We start from the raw sequence: 22,459 nt of genomic DNA, 5'->3' as shown, positions 1-22,459 counted from the left end.
AACCATTTTCCAAACACCTTTCAACTTCAGAATTGGTCCAAATGCAAGAAGCCAAAAGTACGGAGTGTCCTGCCAGAAAAATCTCTTTGCATTTCTGTTACTGAAAACCACTAGACTTAAAACAAAGAAATCTGAGGGAAATTGTAGCGGCCTTACCACCCAAATACTGGACCAAATAAATGAGCCTAAGATAATATTTTGAGTGAGGATTATTTGCCTACTAGCAATTACAAACATCTCCATTTACTCAAGGTGATGGAGAACTGATAAAGTAGAGCTAAAAATACATCAAATGTACAGAACATCTGTAGATGCTGTACATGTATATGTTATAGTATGTAACACATATGATATAAAATAGAGCTACATACAATTATTACTGACCATTTCTCCTAATATTACCTGGTCCCCAAACTGTAACTGTTTACAAAGTTGCCCAGTTACTAGCATCACTTAGCTGTCATTCAAAAATGCAGGTCTTTCCTTCCTTCTCATTTCTTTCCTGAGAGTTTCTGATTTAATAGGATTGGAGAGGGTCCCAGAAACATGTTTTAAAAAGATCTCAGAGTAGTTCTGAAGAGAAACCAAATTTCCTATGTCTTCACTTAGGCCACCTGTTAGTTTGGGGCCTCAGCTTGTTCAGAGAGTAATGAGGCCCCAAATAAAGTGAAAACAGTACCAAATACCAGGGTGCGTTGCTTTAAGACTAATCCCTAGTATTTACGATTATATTTGTAGGTGTTTCCAATGTAGACAAAAGAAGAACCCAAAATGGTTATAGTTACACTAAATGAGGAATCTGTTCCTAGAGCTGTTGTCAATAGAGTTCAGTCTTAAAAGAAGCTGGAAATTTCTTGTTGGAGAAACATGTCAGACATATAAACTGAATTCCAGTGTTCTTGCCTGGAGAATCCCTATGGACAGAGGAGCCTGGTGAGCTATAGTCCATAGAGTCGCAAAGAGTTGCTGGACACGACTGATGCAATTTACCACATACACATGCTTTTGTATAAATTGAAATTTGTCAATTAGGAAATAGCAGAGATCAGGGTCCAGCTTGCTAAAAGAACATGGAATTCAGGTGTCCTGGAGGACAAGGTATCAAATGCTAGAACTGCAATTTTCTGATGTCTTTTATTTCCTCATGAAATTCTATTTTTTTATTACAAAAGTAAAACTTGAAAAATAGGAGATATCATTAAAAAATTAGAAAATAGAAAAGCATCAAAAAGTAAATGTCGCTATACTCATAATCATTCCACATTTTCTGATATTTCCTTTCTGTTTTAAAACATGTATATCTATATCTCTATATTGAAATGCAGATAGGTATTTACAAAATTTTAAGGCCAAAAATTGTGCAAGTTTATCTAGTTAATGTCACTGCTGAATAAAATGTTTCAACTGGAGCAATGACCCAATTAAGTTAGATGATAGAGTAGCTGACATTTACATGTTGCTTGTAAGAGGCACTGTGCCCTTGCACATGTTAATATAAAGCTCTAACTCTTCAGAATAGTGATGTAGATACTCTATGATTTCCCATTTTATTGATGAAGAGAGGAGGTGAAGAGGGTTTGAGCGATTTTGCTCCTACGAGGTAGCAGAAGCAGGATTCTAGGCCTGCTGGACAGTCATTGCTTTTAACATTCATGGAGAGTCTATGAGGTGAGAGAGGGCAGAGGGTGGCTAAGGGCTTGCAATTCCCTGAGATGCTCCGCTATGCCTGCCTTTCTGTTTTACTAATAACATAAACATTTACGTGGTGGAAAGTTAATTAAGAAATCCTGAGGTTCATTGGAGATATGCTATGATGTTACAAAACCAGCTTTAGGAACCGCTGATCTCAGATAGTGTTTCTATCAGCCTGGGGTTTGGCCTCAGCTTTTAATCTTTAAACATGGCAGAGAAGAAGAAAGAATTTCACGAATAGCTAACAAATTTTATCTGTGGCAGATTTCATCTCCCTTTACTCAGTAAAATGGCTCTGATTTTTCTCTTTAGATCTGAAAAATGACTTTAAAAGATTCCTGCAAAATTCTGCAAGGCAAATTTCTAATTTCATGTCAACAAGAAAATATCTTTTTTTTTTTTTCCCCCAGATTACTTTAACAGTTGGATACTTGGTTCTGAAAAACAGTCAGATTTAATTTAGGCTGTAAATTAAGACAAGAGAAATTTTAGAGCCAATAGAGTTAGCTATTTTCGGACAGTCTTCTCGGCTTTTGTGCTCAGTTGAGCTTTGCTAACACAAAGCTCGCTCTCTCCCTGGGTAATCAGCCATCTTAATTGCTCAAGCTTCCGCTGAAGGATATCTGAAGTGACCAGACCCTAGAGGGGCAAAGTCATAATGAAGAATGTTTATTGCTCTTCTTATGTCCTCATTGTTCAGTGGCACACAGAAGCATCTCTACATTTTAGTATTATGTAATCAGCATCAAATTATTTTCTCTGGAAATCTTGACCCTATTACTATTAAATCACAAGCAGACTGTTAAATGATTTACAAGCTGCCCAGCTTAGCTTTGTATTTTACATCTCTCTGGTGATTGCATTTTCATTTTATAACAGCAAACTCCTCACAGGTCAAAGAAACCATCCTCTCAGGGAGGTCAAATTCTCTTTCACTTCACATTCAATTTAATGAAACAGGATAGGAAAGCACTGTTTCTGAAGCATCATTCCCAGTGCTCAGTAACATGGCAGCCCTGTACTCTTGAGGGATGGAAACCTCTAAGCTGACATCTGGTGCTGGATGATTTCAAGCACAAAGGAAACCCACTTGTTCTGAGGCTGCTGTAGGGGCAGCTGGTCTGCAGAGTTAAACAAGAGCGTAAAGATCACACTTGCCCAACTTCTGAATTAAAAAGAAAAGAAAGAAAAAATAGTTGGAGGGGGGACATCTGCCCAGCATCTGTTGTTAGAAACTTTGTCTTTTTTGTGAACTTCAGACTCTGTGTTCCTAGAAGTGCCAGTTTACCAGGCAATAGTGCTAAGACCAGGATAATACGAGATAATGATAATATGGGAAAATGAAGTAATAACAGGGAAACTTGTCCCTTTCCAGGTAGAATCTTGCCCGTCTAAGATACGGATCCAGTTTTGTTTTTGGGTATGTATCAAGACATCTGGCTTCATAAACCCTTGTTTTAGTCTCGGGTTCCTCTCCAGTAGTCTTTTCCATATCCTCAGCACATAGTTTTCCCTACTTTCAATACCTTGCAGAGTTCCTCGTACATAGCTGTTCAATAAAGGACTTTGGAAAGATACCTAATCCATTAAAACTTGTCAGATACTTCAGAGAAACTTTGACGTTCTCTTAGATCTCTTTCCATTTTTTTTTTTTATGGAAAATTTCCAACAATCTGCAATTTATATTGCATTTGGAAAAGAAAAGCTTTGCTTACTTTTATGTATTTTATTATAGAATATTTCAAACATAAAAGGTAGAGAACAGTTTAATGAATACCCACATACCCATGAGCAAGCTTTAAAAAAATTTAGCATTTGCCATACTTGTTTTAGATATATTTTTAGAAAGAAGCAAAAACACTCCATATACTGTGGAAGCCTCTACTCCTCTATGAGTCTACTTGCCTCCCAGCCTCCTTCCCTTCTGCAGAGGGTGCTTCTACACAGAGGTTGGTGTATATCCTTCTCATGAATGACTCATCAGTATACACTTACTCTTTCTACTACATAGGTAATACATATTTTACCATTTCATTTTAACATATATATATGACAAATATTTTACTAAGTGTATATTTATTTATAAAATCACTGGTGATATACTAAACACTTTTCAAATTTTCTCTTTTTCATCCAGTGTTGTATTTTTCAAAAAATTTTCATGCTTCTTCACCTCTTAAATAGTTAAAGATCACTGCTTCTCCAACTCTGGAAAAGAAGTTTGTTCTTTTTGTAAATATTCAGTCTACCATGAACCATATATCTAATTAAATACAATAAAAAAGGATTATTAGAAAACTGTGATAAAACAAAGATATGTTAAAACACAGTTTCCACATTTAACAGATAAAAATTACTCTAAGTTGCTACGAATGTTTCTTTAGAGAACAAATAGTGAATCGTGCCAAATAGTTTGCCAACTGACACTTGTGGAGTATAATTCCTCCTGCCTGCTGTGGGGATTGCATTGTGACTTTTTTGCAAAGAGTACAGTATGGATGGGAGTGGGAGGGCCTGAAGGTGGAACTTTATACTAGCGAAATCTGGCAAGTGCTAGCACAGCTAGGTGATCAAGGGCAACATCCTCTGTGATGTCACGTTGATAGCATGTGTCCTTGATATGATGTGATAGGACACTTTAACTTTGTGATCTTTCTTCTCAAAACACATAACCACACTACACCCATGGTGGGGAAAGATTGGAAATACCCAATAGAGGGACATTCTAAAAATCTGACTAGTAATCCTCAAAACTGTCAAGGTCATAAAAACAAGGAGAGCTTGACAAACTGTCACAGTCTAGAGGAACTTAATGAGACGTGACGACTAAATGCAATGTGGTATCCAGGATGGGATCCTGGGACAGAAAAGGGATATTAGATACAAACTGAGGAAATTCAAATAAAGTGTAAGTGAAAGTGAAGTGGCTCAGTTGTGTCCGACTTTTTGTGATCCCATGGACTGTAGCCCGCGAGGCTCCTCCATCCATGGGATTTTCCAGGCAAGAATACTAGAGTGGGTAGCCATTTCCTTCTCCGGCGGATCTTCCTGACCTGGGGATCGAACCTGGGTGTCCCGCATTGCAGGTGGACTCTTTACTGTCTGAGCCATAGGGAAGTTGTGACTGATAAACACAGTAATGTAAGATAGTAACCATAGAGGAAACTGAGTCACCACACGCAGAAACTCTCTGCAAATCTAAACTATTCTAAAACAAAACATTAACTTTTAAAAAAGGCTTTTGAGAATACAGAAAGAGATAACACTGATAGAAGAGAACTTGGCAGTAACTAGAATTATTTATGCTTTCTTTTTGACTCAGCAATTCCACTTACAGGTATCTGTGAAGAAATGGCAAAATTAAGAATTTTTTATATACAAAATTACTCATTGCAGAACTATTTTTAATACCAAAACCTCAATGGTAATCAGACAACTCAAATGGTCATCAGTAGGGACTGATTACATAAATTATGGTAAATTAAATATTATATAGTCTTGAACAGGATTGAAGAAGATCATATCATACACTGATACATAACATACATTGGCACATACACAAATATACTATTAAGTGGAAACTTAAAATGCAGAATAACATAGACAGTCTGCTATCTTTTATATAAGAAAGGAATTCATATTTATTTGGCAAATTGCATTTGAAGTAAGAATTTGTTATAGTAAACTTATAATGAGCAGCAATTTTAAAAAGAGAGAGAGAAGGTAGAGGATCAATGAAATTAGAATTGAAGAGCCCTTAAATATGAAAAAAAAAGGTGAAAGCATGAATCAAATTGTACATCAAGTTAGAGACACAAGAAAACACAGAAGAAATTGTTTTGCTCACTGTCAAGGAGTTGCTGTGTCACAATAAAAGAATATAGGATAAAAAAAATAAATAAAAAAGGCTTTTGAGAAAATTTAATATAACTAGGGAAATAGCATTTATGTAAATATGTCTAGAAAATGAAACAAAACAATTGACCATATACCTAAGCCTTTATTTTGGGATTTTCTATTCTGAGTCATGATTTATATGTCTCCTAATGTAATACCACACTATCTTAATTATGTAGTTTTATAGAAAGTCGTGTAGTCAGGTAGTGGAAATCCTCCAACTCTGTTCCTTTTCGAAGCTTTTTCTGTTTTCTTTTTTTTTGGTATTCCAGGTCTTTTGCTTTGCCACTTATTTTTGGATCATCACCAATTATTTTCAAAAAAGACTATAATAATTTTTTAATAGAGATTACATTAAACAGATGTCAATTTGGGGAGACCTGACATCTTAAAAATATTGAGTCTTATAATCCATGAGTATAGAATGAGTTTCCATTTTGTTACAGATCTTCTTTAATTGCTTTCAGTAATCTTTTTATATTTCCATGTATAGGTCTTTCACTTCTTTTATTAAATTTATTCTTTAATATTTCATTTGATGTTACTGGGAATAAAATTATTTTATTAGTCTCAGTTTTTGATTGTTTTTTGCTAGCATTATGAAACAATTGCATTTTTAGTTTTGATTTTTGCATCCTGTGGCCTTTCAAACTTGTTTACTGATTCTGGGTTTTGTTTTACACTTTTGAGATTCCTTGAGATTTTCTACACAGAGGATCATGTTATTTGCAAATGAAGACAGTTTTATTTCTTTTATTCCATGATATGTGTTTTTAATTTATTTTTCTGGCCTGATTGAACTGTTTAGAACCTCTCACACAGTACTGAATAGATGTGACAAGAGCAAGCATTTTCTTTTTGTTCCTGATCTAAGAGTGAAATCATTCAAACATTCATTATTAAGAATGGTTGGCTTTTCCTGGTGCCCTTTATGAGACTGAGAACATTCCCTCCTATTACTAATTTGTTGAGAGTATTTTTTAAATTGTAAGTGGGTATTGGGTTTCTCTTTTCAAAAGCTTTTCTGATTCTGCTGAGATGGCCAAGTGACTTTGTGCTTTATTCCACTGATATTGTGTATTACACTATTTGATGTTTAGGATGTTAAAGCAATTTTGTGTTCTTTGGGAAAATCTCATTTGGACATGGTATATAATCCTTTTGCTATGTTGTCTAGATTTGCTAATATTTTATAAAGGATTTTTGTATCTATATTCATTTAGGATGTTTGTTTACAGTTTTCTGACCTCAGGATGAATTGGAAGTTTCTTCCTTCTTTGAAGAATGTGATGGATTGGTATCATTTTTTCTTCAAATGTTAGGTAGAATGCTTAGTGAAGTCACCTGGATCTGTTCTTTTCTTTGTGGGAAGCTTTTTAATTACTAAGTTCATTCCTTTACTTGTGATAGCTTTATACAGATTTTCTACTTTTTGTTATATCTCTCTTAGTAATAAATATATTTGTATAAATGTGTCCATTTCATCTAAGCTGTTTAATTTGCTAACATAAAGTAGATTGCAATATTTTCTTATGACTATTTGAATTTCTGTTAGAGAATTACTAATGCCTCCTCATTCATTCCTAACTTTATTGATTTGTATCATCTTTTTTGCCTTTGTCAGTTTTTTGCCTGTGTATCTTTACCAATTTTTGTTGACTTTTCAAAGAACAAATTTTGGTTCCACTGATTTTCTCTTATGGTTTTCTGTTTTCATATTCATTGATTTCACCACCAATCTTTTAATTTGGGTTTGATTAGCCCTTCTTCTTTCTTGAGTTGGAAGCTTAAATATTTTGTATCTTTTTTTCTTTCTAATGTAAGTGTTCAGAGCACTCAGTTTCCCTCTAAGCACTACTTTTGCTGTATTTCCAAGTTTGGATATGTTTTCTTTATCAAGTAATTAAAGATATTTTCTTATTTTCATTGTGCTTTCTTATTTGATCTTTGGGTTATTTATAAATGTGTTAATCTGAAAATATTTTGGATCTCTCAAAATTTTTTCTGCTGTTAATTTCTAATTTAATTTTATTATGTTCAGAGAACATACTTCCTATGACTTCAATTCTTTTAAATTTATTGAGACATTTTATGTTCTAGACTTACGGTGAAATGGGAAATGTTCTGTTTGTCCTTAAAAAGAATGTATGTTCTGCTGCTTTAGGGTAGAGTATTGTAAAAATATCAGGTCAAGTTGACTGACGTGTTCAAATCTTCTATAACAGTATTGATTTTCTGCCCAGTTGTTCTGTCAACTGCTGGACGTAGAGTATTGAAATCTCCACCTATGACTGTTGAACTGTCGATTTCGCCTTTCAGTTTTGCCTATATTTGGCCTATGTATTTTGAGGCTCTAATATTAGGCACGTATACATTTATAACTTCCACATATAGTGACCTTTGTATCAAGAAGTGTCCTTCTTTGTCACTAGTAATATTTCTTATCTTAACCTATGTTTTCCCTGATATTAGTGTAGCCATTCCAGCATTTTTATTATTTTTATTTTTACTTTACTTTACTTTACAATACTGTATTGGTTTTGCCATACATTGACATGAATCCACCACAGGTGTACATGCGTTCCCAAACATGAACCTCCCTCCCCCACCATAACATCTCTCTGGGTCATCACCGTGCACCAGCCCCAAGCATGCTGTATCCTGCATTGGACATAGACTGGCGATTCGATTCTTACATGATAGTATACATGTTTCAATGCCATTCTCCCAAATCATCCCACCCTCTCCCTCTCCCTCTGAGTCCAAAAGTCCGTTATACACATCTGTGTCTTTTTTGCTGTCTTGCATACAGGGTCGTCATTGCCATCTTTCTAAATTCCATATATATGTGTTAGTATACTGTATTGGTGTTTTTCTTTCTGGCTTACATAACTACTCTAGTACTCTTGCCTGGAAAATCCCATGGACGGAGGAGTGTGGTAGGTGTGGTAAGTCCATGGGGTCGCAAAGAGTCGGATACAACTGAGTGACTTCACTTTACTTTGCAGGGCAGATTTTTTTCACCTTTTTACTTTCAACGTGTCTCTTTTTTTTTTTTTTTTGGAGGAAAATTGCTTTACGATATTGTGTTAGTTTCTGCTGTACGACAATGTGAGTCAGCTCTAGGTATACATATATCCTTTGCTTCTTGAGTCCCCCTCCTAGCCTTTCTCCCACCCCACCCCCCTAGGTCATCACAGAGCACTGAACTGAGCTCCTTGTGTTGTACAGCAGCTCCCACTAGTGATCAGTTTCACACATGGTAGTGCATATATGTCAGTGCTACTTGCTCAGTTCATCCCACTCTCTCAAATTATCTCAATTTGTTGTTTATCATTGGTCAATTTTGTTATGGTTCTGCAATATTTGTTTTTGACAACTTGCTTTGTCAAGTTTTATGCTTTATTTTTTTGGTGGGAGAGAGGATTTTCCAGTATCTTCATGCTGCCATAACCAGAGAGCCAAACTTTCTGTTTTACCAAAAAAAAAAAAAAACAACAAAAAAAAAAACAAAAAAAAAACACCAAAAGAAAACCAAAAACACCTTTCTGTAAAGAAGTTAAATAATACATAGAAGAATAAAGAATTAAAATCAATTCCTGTGTATTTCAATCGTAACTACTATTAACCTGTGTGAATACTTTTCCATACTCTTAATGCATTACCATGTTATTTTAACTTAAGAGGACCACACATTACGTTATCGAGTCCAAGCTCGCTCTGCTCATCCCAGGATAGGCCAATGGATCCAAGAGAAGAGGTGCTGAGGCAAGGAAGAGACTTTAATCCAGAGCCAGCAGACTGGGAAGATGGCAGGCTCGTGCCTCAAAATAACCATCTTGTTGGTGTCTTGATGCCAGATTCTTTTATAGATTAGAGATGAGGAAAGGTAAGGAAGTAAGGTAAAAAAAGGCCATTAATCTTGCAAACCGGAGAAGGCGACGGCACCCCACTCCAGTACTCTTGCCTGGAAAATCCCATGGACGGAGGAGCCTGGTAGGCTGCAGTCCATGGGGTCGCTAACAGTCGGAGACGACTGAGCGAATTCACTTTCACTTTTCCCTTTCATGCATTGCAGAAGGAAATGGCAACCCACTCTAGTATTCTTGCCTGGAGACTCCCAGGGACGGGGGAGCCTGGTGGGCTGCCGTCTATGGCGTCGCACAGAGTTGGACACGACTGAAGCGATCTTGAAACAGCAATCTTGAAACACCTCCTAGAATGGCAAATCTTAGGCAGGGGATGTGTTAATTTCTTCCTTCCTGCCATCCACAGGTGGATATGGTTCTGAGCAAAGGCACTTCAGTTTAACAGTCAGGCAGTGGGGCTGGATCCTCTGAGGCAAACCATTCTGTAGGATTATAATAACAAAAACAACGAACAGCATGTCAAAAAACAGTTGCAACACGGAATCAGAGTTGTCTTCCTCCCTGCAACAATTACAGAATGTTTTAGGAACTGGTTTTTTTTTTTTTTTCCATTCACCAAGATAGGGGGTATTTCAGTATCAGTGTGAATAGATTTACATCATCCTTTTTAATACCTGCACAGAATTCCATTTTGTGACACAGTTTTTCTATAATCTATTATGCACTCCCTCACTGAGGAGTTTTAAAATGGCTTCTTTTCTTTCTCATTTTACAAACAATAGTGTGATAAATATACATCTTTGTACATTTGTCTAGGTATCTTATCAGAATAAACTTCTATAGGAAATACAATCAGTAATCAGAGTGTGGTCATTCTGACTTTGAGGATATTTTCTTACCCTCCAATGGCACCCTACTCCAGTACTCTTGCCTGGAAAATCCCATGGAAGGAGGAGCCTGGTGGGCTGCAGTCCATGGGGTAGCTGAGGGTCGGACATGACTGAGCGACTTCACTTTGACTTTTCACTTTCATGCATTGGAGAAGGAAATGGCAACCCACTCCAGTGTTCTTGCCTGGAGAATCCCAGGGATGGGGGAGCCTGGTGGGCTGCCATCTATGGGGTCGCATAGAGTCGGACACAACTGAAGTGACTTAGCAGCAGCAGCATCACTGTATATGGATAGCTACTTTGTAAGGTTCATAAGCTCATTATTTTTATGTTTTCCAGGCTAATGCTTGGCATTGATAATTTATTCTTGCTTTTGTTTGTATTTATTTGATTACTAATGCTTCCTGGTGGCTCAGATGGTAAAGAATGTGCCTGCAATGCAGGAGACCTGGGTTTGGTCCCTGGGTTGGGAAAATCCCCTGGAGAAGGAAATGGCAACCCACTCCAGTATTCTTGCCTGGAGAATCGCATGGACAGAGGAGCCTGGTGGGGTCACAAAGAGTCAGACATGACTGAGCAACTAACAACGCTACTGAACATTTTTTGTTTCTATTGAATATTTATATTTCTTTTTCTGTATGAATGTCCCATTTTCTGTTCTTTGCCCATTTGTTTTCTGTTGGTATTATTTTTTGTTAGGACTCTTTCTCACTTGCCATGTCTTTTATCTATTTCTCTTTCCCATGTTTTTTATGCCTTCAACTTTATATTTCTTCATTTTTTGGCCTTAAACATAGTTTTATATCAGAGCACAGGCTATGTAGTCCAAATGCTATGGTTCTAACTGGCCAATTATAAGCTATGTGGTTATAGAAAATAAGCAACTCCATGCCTCAGTGTCCTCAGATGTAAATTGTGAATAATGCTAAAACCTACCTTATGTGCTTCCCTGGTGGCTCAGATGGTGAATCTGCGTGCAGTGTGGGAGACCTGGGTTGGATCCCTGGATTGGGAGGATGCCCTGGAGGAGGACATGGCCACCCATTCCAATATTCTTGCCTGGAGAATCCCCATGGACAGAGGATCCTGGCAGGCTACAGTCCATGGGGTCGCAAAGAATTGAACACGACTGAGCAGCTAAACACACAGCATAGCACCTCATAGACAGTATGTGAATGTTAAGTGTTATAATAATTGTAAAACATTTAGAATACTGCCTATGAATTATTAATGAGTCTTAGCTATGATTCGGAGAAGGCAATGGCACCCCACTCCAGTACTCTTGCCTGGAAAATCCCATGGACAGAGGAGCCTGGAAGGCTAGGAGCCTGGGGTCAATAGGAGTTGGACACGCCTGAGCGACTTCACTTTCACTTTTCACTTTCATGCATTGGAGAAGGAAATGGCAACCCACTCCAGTGTTCTTGCCTGGAGAATCCCAGGGACGGGGGAGCCTGGTGGGCTGCCATCTATGGCGTCACACAGAGTCGGACACAACTGAAGTGACTTAGCAGCAGCAGCAGCAGCAGCAGCAGCTATGATTATTGCTATGTAATAAAATTGATAATCTGGCTTTCATAGGCAGACTTTGCCTAAAATTTTGTGATCTAAATGTGCTTGTGAAGGGAGGAGGGGCAAGGTAGGGATATGGGTTAAAAGACACAAACTACTATGTATAACATAAACAAACAACAAAGACATATTGTACAGCACAAGGACATATAGTTGCTATTTTGTAATAAATTTAAAGAGTATATCCATAAAACATTGAGACACTATATTGTGTACTTGAAACTAATATAATATTATAAATTAGCTGTACTTCAATTAAAAAAAGTCAGAAATGACACTCTAAGGTTTTAGATATATTTACTCATACTTTGTTCCAGTGTTAACATTTATACACTTATGTAGTCAATTTATTTGTGTTTATTTTGGTCAGTGAGATGTGTATCAAAAGTTTACCATTTTCCAAATAAATGACCATTTTGTTCATAATCTATTTTATGAAATAATTACCGAATAATATAAGAATTTGTTGCATAGTATATTTTATCTTAGTAATTTGAAATGCCTGCTTTGTTTTTTTTTTTAACTTTTTCTTTTATATTGAAATACAGTTAATTAACAATGTTCTGATAGTTTCAGGTGTGCAGCAAAGTGATTCAGTTATACATATACATGTATCTGTTATTTTTTAAATTCTTTTCCCATTTAGGTTATTACAGAATATTGAACAGAGTCCTCTGTGCTATACAGTAGGTCCTCGTTGGTTATCCATTTTATTTATTTATTGATTTTAAAAATTTTAATTTTGTTTTGGGGGTATAGTGATTAACAATGTTGTGATAGGTTCAAGTGAACAGTGAAGGGACTCAGTCATACATATACATGTATCTATTCTCCCCCAAACTTCTCTTCCATCCATGCTGCTACGTAACATTGAGCAGAGTTCCATGTGCTATACAGTAGGTCTTGTTGATTACTCATTTTAAATATAACTGTGTGTACATGTTATACATTCCAAATTCCCTGACTTTTCCTTCCCTTGATCCTTCCCCCGGCAACCATAAGCTCAGTCTCTAAGTCTGTGCGTCTGTTTCCGTTTTGTAAATAAGTTCATTTGTGTCATTTCTTTGTAGATTCCACATATAAGGTTCATCATCCGTTATTTCTCCTTCTTTGTCTGACTTGCTTCACTCAGAATGACAGTCTCTAAGTCCATCCATGTTGCTGCAAATGGCATTATTTCATTCTTTTTTAACGGCTGAGTAATAATCCATTATATATATCATCTTCAGAATTATCAATACTTAGCACAAGAGATAGTCACCTGAAAATTTATATGTTAATTAGTTAGAAAAGCTGCTTGATGTGTAAATGTTTTGATGCATATTAGAAGCTATTTTAATCATTACTGTGAAAGAATAATTTTATGCCCAGGCTGATGGACTAGGACAATAAGACCCTCCAGTGTATCATACTCTTGCGTCCCTGCCCCTTTGCAATGTCAATTTCTTAGCCCTCATGAAGAATTGGAGTCTGTTTTCCCACCTCTTAGATTTGAATAGGGCTGCATCTTGCTTTGACCAAAAGTATAGTATAAGGGACCTTACATGATTTGTATGCCTGGATCCTAAGAGGTCTTAAAATATCCACTTTCACCCCATTAGTAAATTTGGACAGACTGCTTGGGATGCCTTGGGTGACTGTCTTGGATGACCACTAGATCCACGAGTGAAGGCGCTTTGGACCATCCATCCCCAGTAAAGCTCTCAATACCAGAAAGTGCTTGAGTGACCCCAAGTGAGATTAGAAGAAAGACTCTCCAGTGGGATGCAGCCCAAACTGCAGATCTGTGAGCCAATAAATGTTATTTTATGTCTCATTTTATTCCTTTGAAATGTCACAGTAGTTAACTCTGACTTTAGTTTCTCATTTTATTTTAAAATTAAATAATTACTTCCATCTCTCAAATGGGACTTTGCATTCTTCAAGAATATTTTACTCTCTTTTCTATAATTTCTGTTTGAATCTATACTTCAGTTATCATTCTGGCAGCGCAAATGTCTATGAAGATATAGAAAAAGACAAAAAGTCACAATAATACTTGAAAATTGACAAATTTTTGGGTGATCTGTGAAAATTTTTTATGCTAATTAAATAGGGGATAGATCTATATTTAGAGCAATTGGTGGCTCGCCTGTGCTTCACCCCAGACATCCTGGTCATTTGAAACTAAATGACAATCAGCCCTACTGCCGGCCGTTATACCCTCCCTGTCCCATCAGCTAGAAAGCTGGTATCAGTACCAAATGATCATTCTTCTGCCCAGAAACTTCACAGATTTTACTTGCAATATAAATTTAGGTTGATTACAAAAGATGAATACAAACCTTTAATGCTTTAGGAAATACACCAGAATAAAATATGATAATCAGCATTTTCAAATTAGGAGCTATTATTTTCAGGTAGCCAAGTCTATTTAATCATGCTTCACTATTATGTATAAGAGATGCTCTGAAGTGCAAGATTTTAAGTAATTCCCATATAGTTTTTCTTCTGTGCTATGCTCCTTAGTTGGCATGTGACAACTGCCAAAATATAAAAAATATTTTATTTCAGAGTTTAGGAAAAATGATAACAAGCTTCAGGAAGTCAAGAAGAAAATTAAGACCAACACGTAAATGAGTTGGTGTGGCAACTTTTTCTATATCTTCATAGACATTTGCGTTGCCAGAGTGATAACTGAAGTACAGATTCAAACAGAAATTAGAGAAAAGAGAGTAAAATATTCTTGGAGAATGCAAAGTTTCAGTTGAGAGATAGAAGTAATTATTTAATTTTAAAATAAAATGGGAAATTAAAGTCTGAGTTACCTACTGTGGCATTTCAAAGGAATAAAACAGGCTTAAAATAACACATGAATGCGTTGGTGTGGTAAAGGAAAACCTTTACCGTGGAGTTATAGTAAAGAAGCTGCCTGCCAGTGCAGGAGCAGTAAAGAGACATGGGTTCGATCCCTGGGTCGGGGAAGATCCAGTTGAGGAGCAAATGGCAACCCACTCCAGTATTCTTGCCTGGAGAATCCCATTGTCTGGGGAGCCCAGTGGGCTACATACAGTCCATGCGGTTGCAGAGTTGGACATGACTGAAGTTACTTAGCACACAGCACACATAAATGAGTAGCTTGGAATTTTCCATAAAGTAGTTTCTGAAATAAAGACAATCAGGAAGACTGACCTCCGGCATACCTAAAACAAACAAACAAACCAAAACCTACACGATAAACAAAATTAATAATGACAATGGTTTGGCAACAGCTACAGAAAAAAATGGTCTAGTAATTAGATCATAGGCTATGGTGTTTTGAACTTCTGTGTTGGATTAAAAAAAGAAAGTAAATTGGCTGGAATTAAATCCCCCAGATTGAAAATTTCTCGGTTCTCCAATTTTCAGTTAATGCAATTATCTTGTATTTGTTGTTGTTCAGTCACTCAGTTGTGTCCGACTCTTTGCAGCTCCATGGACTGCAGCACGCCAGGCTTCCCTGTTCCTTCACCATCTCCCAGAATTTGCTCAAACTCATGTTCATTAACTCAAACGTGATGGTGATGCCATCCAACCATCTCATCCTCTGTAGTCCCCTTCTTCTGCTACTTTCAATCTTTCCCAGCATCAGGGTCTTTTCTAATGAAACAGTTCTTCACATCAGGTGGTCAAAGTATTGGAACTTTAGCTTCAGCATCAGTCCTTCCAATGAATATTCAGGATTGAGTTCCTTTAGGATCTCCTGGCAGTCCAAGGGACTCTCAAGAGTCTTCTCCAACACCACAGTTCAAAAGGATCAATTCTTTGGTGCTCTTGTATAGAGAAATATTATTTTTATTTCTATTTTATAGAAATCTCTATACGAGATATAATATATCTTGTATAGTGAAATATTTAAAATAGTGAATGTAGTCCTGCTCTGTATGACAGGCTTGATGTTTCTGATTATTTTTCTAGATATCAATCATGAAAAAGTTCTTTTTGTAATTTATCTGTGAAAGTATCATCCCATATTCTTCTAGATGGAGATGAGATGGTAATGTGTTTTTTCTAATCTCACTAAGAAAAACCTTTAGGGAACCATAAAATAATTAGATGGTTTAATTTGATTTTCTGCCACAGATGCTTTTCCCAGCATCAAATTGCACATCGTTTTCTCTGTTTGTTTAACATACTAAGAGAGTTCAGCAGTAGGATAGGGGCCAGGACAACTGTTCCAGTCTATAGAACCTATATGCCTTCCTTTCCCACCCCTCCAACAATTTTCATGGTCCATGAATCAATCCTAACTTATAAAAGCGTGAATCATATAACATGGCATGACCCCTGGTTCCCTAGGGGTATGTGTGTGTGTATGAAAGTGTTTAGGATGGGTGAGTATGTATATCTAAGCCAGTGCACAAGAACTCAGAAGAATTTCTCTTGCAACTTAAATTTGGGTAGCATTTTATTATTTGCAAAGTATATTAACATCAACCCTCTCGTTTTACATTTTCCTACTTGGAATGTATTTTGAGGAAGTAATTGCCTCACAGTTTGGAGAAATGACTGTGAATGGGACAGGCTCAAGTGACATATCCATGGTTACAGGGAAAAGGAAGAGCCCAGGTGGACGCTTGAATCTCTTTACCCAATGGAGTGCTGACCTAGAGACAGAAAATAGTTTCGTGATACCCAGTGGCTGAAATTGAAGAATGATGCTCCTCTCTTCACTACTTTTTCTTGGAAGGACATTTCTTTGAGAAACGTGTCCAGTGTAACCTGGGTAGCATTATATAGAAATATGTAGGGATTAAATTTACTACTATATAGCATATATTTTATTATTATTATTTTTTAATGAGTACTAATACCCATTAAAAATAAGGTTCTTAAATGCCATTGTCTTAGGCAATTTTGAGAGAATCCCAGTATAGTACACTGCACTCTTTCCTACTAAACACATACACATACTATACTCACACACACAACATGTACACACTATATAGTATATCAGAAGTTAATAAATATTAATCAATCAATAATTAAGCTGTTTCAGCTTAACTATTCAAAAAAATACCTAATTTAGTCTAAAATAAAAATATCAGAATTAGTGTTGCCCCCTACCCATCACACACCTTTTTTTTTTTCTTTCATGTAAAAGCATTTGGATTTTGATACTCTACATGTTTTTTGAAAATGTTGATAAACACAAGCTGTACTTGGATCTGGGTGACAGACATGCTTTCAACAAATGGAGTTTTTATTCGAGAATGGACTTTTTCCAAAAACCATTCACTCTCACGCCTTTTGCTGCAGGTAGGGTTCAAGGGAATGCACAAAAAGAAGGTCCCCAGTACCCACTGGAGTTTTTATTCGAGAATGGATTTTTTCCAAAAACCATTCAATCTCAGGCCTTTTGCTGCAGATAGGGTTCAAGGGAATGTACAAAAAAAAAGAAGGGCCCCAGTACCCATGGGATATTGTAGTTTCTTTAAGATCGGGCTGCTCTTACTTCCTGTGAAGTTCATAAAGTCCTGCTCCCTTTGCTTAATCATCCAGAATGAAACCTGCTGAACAGATTCTCTTCTGCTTCCTTGCTGTTCTGACACTGCCTCCGGCCAGGCTTGTCGGGAATATTAAGGATGGCTTTACTGGGCAGAACTCTCTTCCAAACTGCAAAGGAAAATTCCTTTTAATTCTGTGGAAAGGCTTCTCTCCTGCTTCAAATTCAGCATAAAAATATGTTGCTGCTCCTGGCAGTGCCATCTGCTTGATGGCAGAGGGCTCTGGGATACCCAAGAGCACTATCTGTTGTTCCTGTGCCCTGGGAAAAGAAGGCATTTCTAATGTCAGCAGTGGTGCCCTGGCTGAGTGGCACAAGAATGACTCGTTGCTGGAGGTGATGTCTCTTACTATCTTGTTACCGAATTAAGTCATATGGACCCTGCTTGGGCTCTAGCCCAATGGGCAAGATGAGGACATAGTAATTAGATAAGCCTCCTCTGGCCAGGGCAAGGTAACAATGTGTCCCAATCTTGAACACCAGATGTTTTTCTACTTCAGGGCTGGCAGGGCAAAATCAGCAAGAGCTTGGAGTCGAGGGAGGTCTGCAAGGCTGCTTTGGGTGGGGAGAAGACTTGGTATCACTGCCACTAGACAGATGTCTCTTTCCTGCCTCAGTGCACCTGTCCCCTTTTCCATCTTATAGGTGAACAGTCACAGGTGATGAAAGAGATGATAGAAAAATGTACGTACAGCTTTTAGACAAATCACTGGTCACATAAGTAGGAATGATTTCATCTTCCGTGTGGGTTGGATGTAAAACACCTTTTTAATTTTAACCATTATTGTGAGCCAGCCTTGTGGAAGTGGGAGAGAGCCATCTGCTCCAGAAAGGTGACCATGAATAACACATAATGAAGCTCCCTTTGGCCAACCCTGATTAGGGCAGGATTGCGTGGTGATCATGACAGCTTGGAAATTGGAAAAACAGTCTGCATAGAAACTCTCCCCCTTACTACCATTGTAACCTCAGATAATTATTTAATCTCTCTTATATCTTTGTCCCTTTATCTGCAAAGTGAAGATACTCATATCTGCTTCACAGAGATCTTGTGAGGATTAGATAAGAAAATGTATATAGAGCACTGTGCCTTGCACATAATAAGTGTTCAGTAGATGGTTGCTATCACAGGAACTTGGACATAAGCAAGATTTATTACTGATTTAAGAACTCATTTTTAAAAACATTCCTGAAACCTTTGTTATTTGCTCTAAAACTTAATATACACGATAATAATGTGAATATTTCTGTCTTATAATGTTACTCTGAGTTACTATGGGACTTTCCAACCCCACATTTCTTTCTTCTTTCCTAGTTCCAAGCTTCTGCATGTTTTACTAAATCCCACCAAATCACGACTGCTTCACTTTGCGAAAGGGTCCATTTGTAATCCTACTCAGTGCCTCAAGGTTCTGATCTCCGAAGACTTGATTTTCTACATCCCCTTTGCCAGTTGTTTTCCTTTTTTAATTAATTGAATAGCTGACTGTGCTGGGTTTTCCTGGCCACACAGAGGCTTTCTCTAGCGGCAGTGCGCAGGGGCTATTCTTTAGTTTCCGTGCACAGGCTCCTCATTGTGGTGGCTTCTCCTGTGGAGCACAGGCTCTAGAGCTCTTGGGCTTCAGTCATTGTGGCCTGTGGGCCAGTTGCAGCTCGTGGACTGTAGAGCACAGGCTCAGCAGTTGTGGCGCACTGGCTTGGTTGCCCCACGGCCTGTGGAATCCTCCCGGTCCAGGGATCAAAACCAAGTGCCCTGCATTGGCAGGAGGGTTCTTAACCACTAGACCACCAGGAGGTCCCAATTATTTTCTAAATAGATGTGTCTAATGGGTGACAAATTGGAGGACTAGGGGAGGGAAGACAGGTTACTTCTTTGCCATCTCCCTGGGCTTTGGGTTGCGTTTCTAGCATAATCAGAGTCTCCATAATTCCATCTCTTTCTAGAAGTCCTCTCTGTGGTCACTGTTTCCACTGGGCAGATTTCTGCCACAGCCCCAGTTCCCATCTGAACCCTGACTCCATGAGCGACTGCTCCTCTGTGGATTTGGCCTCTGTCTGGATGGTCTGTATTCAGATCTTCGATGGCATCACCTCCCTTGTCTCTGCAGCTCTAGAATAGCTTTTGGCTCTGGCTATTGACTCTAAACTTTGAGTATCCTCACTATTTCCTCAGTGTCTCTAGCTCCTACTCCTTTGTAATTAGTGTCCGATGTTAATGACCTCTATTGGACTATTTGGTGTGGTTTCTTCTCCTAACTAGACCTGACTGATTCAATCATGGTGATTCCACAGCTGTTTTCTAAGCAACTAACCTAGTGGAGAAATTTGATTTTTAGTTGAGCTTTGTATCTGAGAGGGCATTTACAAAAATAGGTATTGGACTATGACTCATTTCTTTTTTTTTTAAATTCAAGAAAGCTAAAAAATTCCTGCTCTAAACTTCAGTGACTAACTGATTTTGTTAGCAAACAGCTATATAGTAGAGATTTTGTGCCTGAGACCTATAGGTAAAAAAGTACAGTGAAGTTCAACACATAGCTGCATGCCCACAGGAGGGAGAAAAGACTTTATTTTCTTCATTCTTACTGTTAGTGCCATAGTTCCCGATATTTAGGAGTTTGAAATAGAAATAGTTTCAAGTTTATCCTAAATACAAGAGCTTAGAATTATGAACTAAACCTAAAATTTAAGTATTAAGATTTTTGTATATTTTAATATAAGATTTATGTATAGTTTTTCAATTTTTTAAACTCTTAATTTTATATTGGAGTATAACTGATTAACGGGCTTCTCAGGTGGCACTAGTGGTAAAGAATTTGCCTGCTAGTGCAGGGAGTGTGGGTTTGATCCCTGGATTGGGAAGTTCCCTTGGAGTAAGAAACGGAAACCCACTCCAGTATTCTTGCCTGGAAAATTCCATGGACAGAGGAACCTGGTGGGCTATAGTCCATGGGGCTGCAAAGAACTGAACATGACTAAGTGACTGAGCACCATAGCTAATTAACAATGCTGTAATATCTTCAGGCAGATAGCAAAGGGGCTCAGCTGTACATATACATGGAAAGATAGTTTATTTTTGCTCTGCCCTTCATTCATATAGTTCCTCCAGATCAAATAAAGAAAAAAAAGAATAAACAAAAGAAAATTCCTCCTAATCAAATATAAAAAAGATAACTAATAGTAGCAAGCAAATTTTCTGCTTAGTTGCAGGGAATTTCATAAAATAATTCTGATATTTCAAACTTGCTGCTTAAGTCAGTCAGTACAAAAGAATCAGACTTATGACTTCCTTCACTTTACAGATCATTTGTAATTTGAAGGGAAAATAGCTGCCCAGAGGAAAAAAGGAGGTTTGAATTCTAAAGTTTAGGAAAGTTGTATTAACTAAACATCTCAAATAAAGCAAAACCAGATCCTCTTAGGCAATCAGAGGGCCATGTACACAGGCTTTCATCTTTGTGCATATGAGCTGCATTCAATAGGAAAGAGAATGCGGAACTCTCAAAGTGTCCTGAGACATATGTCTTTGTTTAATTCCTTGAATTGATTCTTTTTTGTTTCCCATACTTATCAGAAAAATATTACCATTCCATCAGGGTTATGGAACTTATCTGGAGTTGTGAAATATCTGCTCTGATGGCTTTATATGACCACTATGTTAACGTAAATAAATAAATTTATTCAGTTGACATTTCAGGCAACTGTACACTAAGGTAAGCTAAAAATTATCTTAGTTGGCACACCTGGTGCTTAGTAATTATTAAAAAATATCACAGTTTAGCAACAATAATGGAACTCTAATTTTTTAAAAAAGCTATTGAGGAAGGAAACATGCACTAATGAGAGCATTTCTTAAAATTGTCTATCAAAGTAACATACCCATAAAAGTGAGTCAATTAGGGAAAAAAATGTAGTGTTTTAATGACACAGAAAGAGTTTGTAAAGGAAACTGGATCCAGGACTTAGACAGCTTTGGATTCCATCATTATAAAAATGTAATATAGTAATGGAAACATATATTTAAAGATTGATGCAATTATAAAGGAAACTAGAAAGCATCATATGAGAAAAAGAAGATTAATGCAATGCTTATTTATTTATTCAAAGGACTATATTTAAAATCTGTTTTAGATTTAAAGAAAATTGAGCAGAAAATACAGAGGATTCCCAGATAACCCCTTTTATCCTGAATGCAGTTTCCCTTAATTATTAACATTTTTCATTGGTATGGAACATTTGTTACCATTGATAAGCTTATAGTCACACATTATTATTAACTAAAGTTTATAGTAACATCAGAGTTCACTGTTTGCATTATATATTCTGTGGGTTTTGGCAAATGTATAATGACACTTATTCGCTGTCACAGTATCATTCAGAATAGTTTCACTGCCCTGAAAATTCTCTGTGCTCCACTTGGTCATCCCATCTTCCCTTCTACAAGCCCCTGGCAACAACTGATCTTTATGTTGTCTCCGCAGTTTCACCTTTTCAAGAATGTCAGAGTTGAAATCATATAGCATGCAGACTTTTCAAATTGAATTATTTCACTTAACAACGTGCATTTAAGGTCCTTCGCATCTTCCCATGGCTTGATAGCTCATTTATTTTTATTGCTGAATAATATCTTGTCATACAGATGTGCCATGAATTATTTATCCATTCATACTGAAGGACATTTGGTTGCTTCCAAGTCTTGGCAATTATGAACAATGCTGCTATAAACATTTATGTGCAGATTTTTGTCTGGACGTAAGTTTATAACTTATTTGGATATTTCTGGGAATTTTAACATTTATGACAAGTTTATGGAAAATATGCCATAAAATTTATGTTAGGTGATTTAAAAATATTAACTGAACTGACAAATTTCTATAATATATACATGTAAATTTACCTAGAGAAGAATTCAAAGATCTGGGAAGTATTATAATAACTAAAAATTGTATCAGTAACCAAAGATATTCCCACTAAGAAAATTCCAAGCACAGATTCTCTACCCATATGTTTTAGGA

The 22,459-nt window shown here is 37.0% G+C and overlaps 1 pseudogene; it reads right to left on the bottom strand.

Annotated features, from left to right (window-relative positions):
- Positions 1 to 17,432: 17,432 nt before the first annotated feature.
- On the bottom strand, positions 17,433 to 21,967 carry LOC114116121 (CWF19-like protein 1; annotated as a pseudogene).
- Positions 21,968 to 22,459: the final 492 nt, after the last annotated feature.

This window comes from Ovis aries, chromosome 8 (assembly GCF_016772045.2).
Source record: "Ovis aries strain OAR_USU_Benz2616 breed Rambouillet chromosome 8, ARS-UI_Ramb_v3.0, whole genome shotgun sequence".
NCBI classification, from domain to species: Eukaryota; Metazoa; Chordata; class Mammalia; order Artiodactyla; family Bovidae; genus Ovis; species Ovis aries.
Note: the sequence above shows the minus strand (reverse complement) of the source record. Positions and strands in the feature narration are given on the sequence as shown.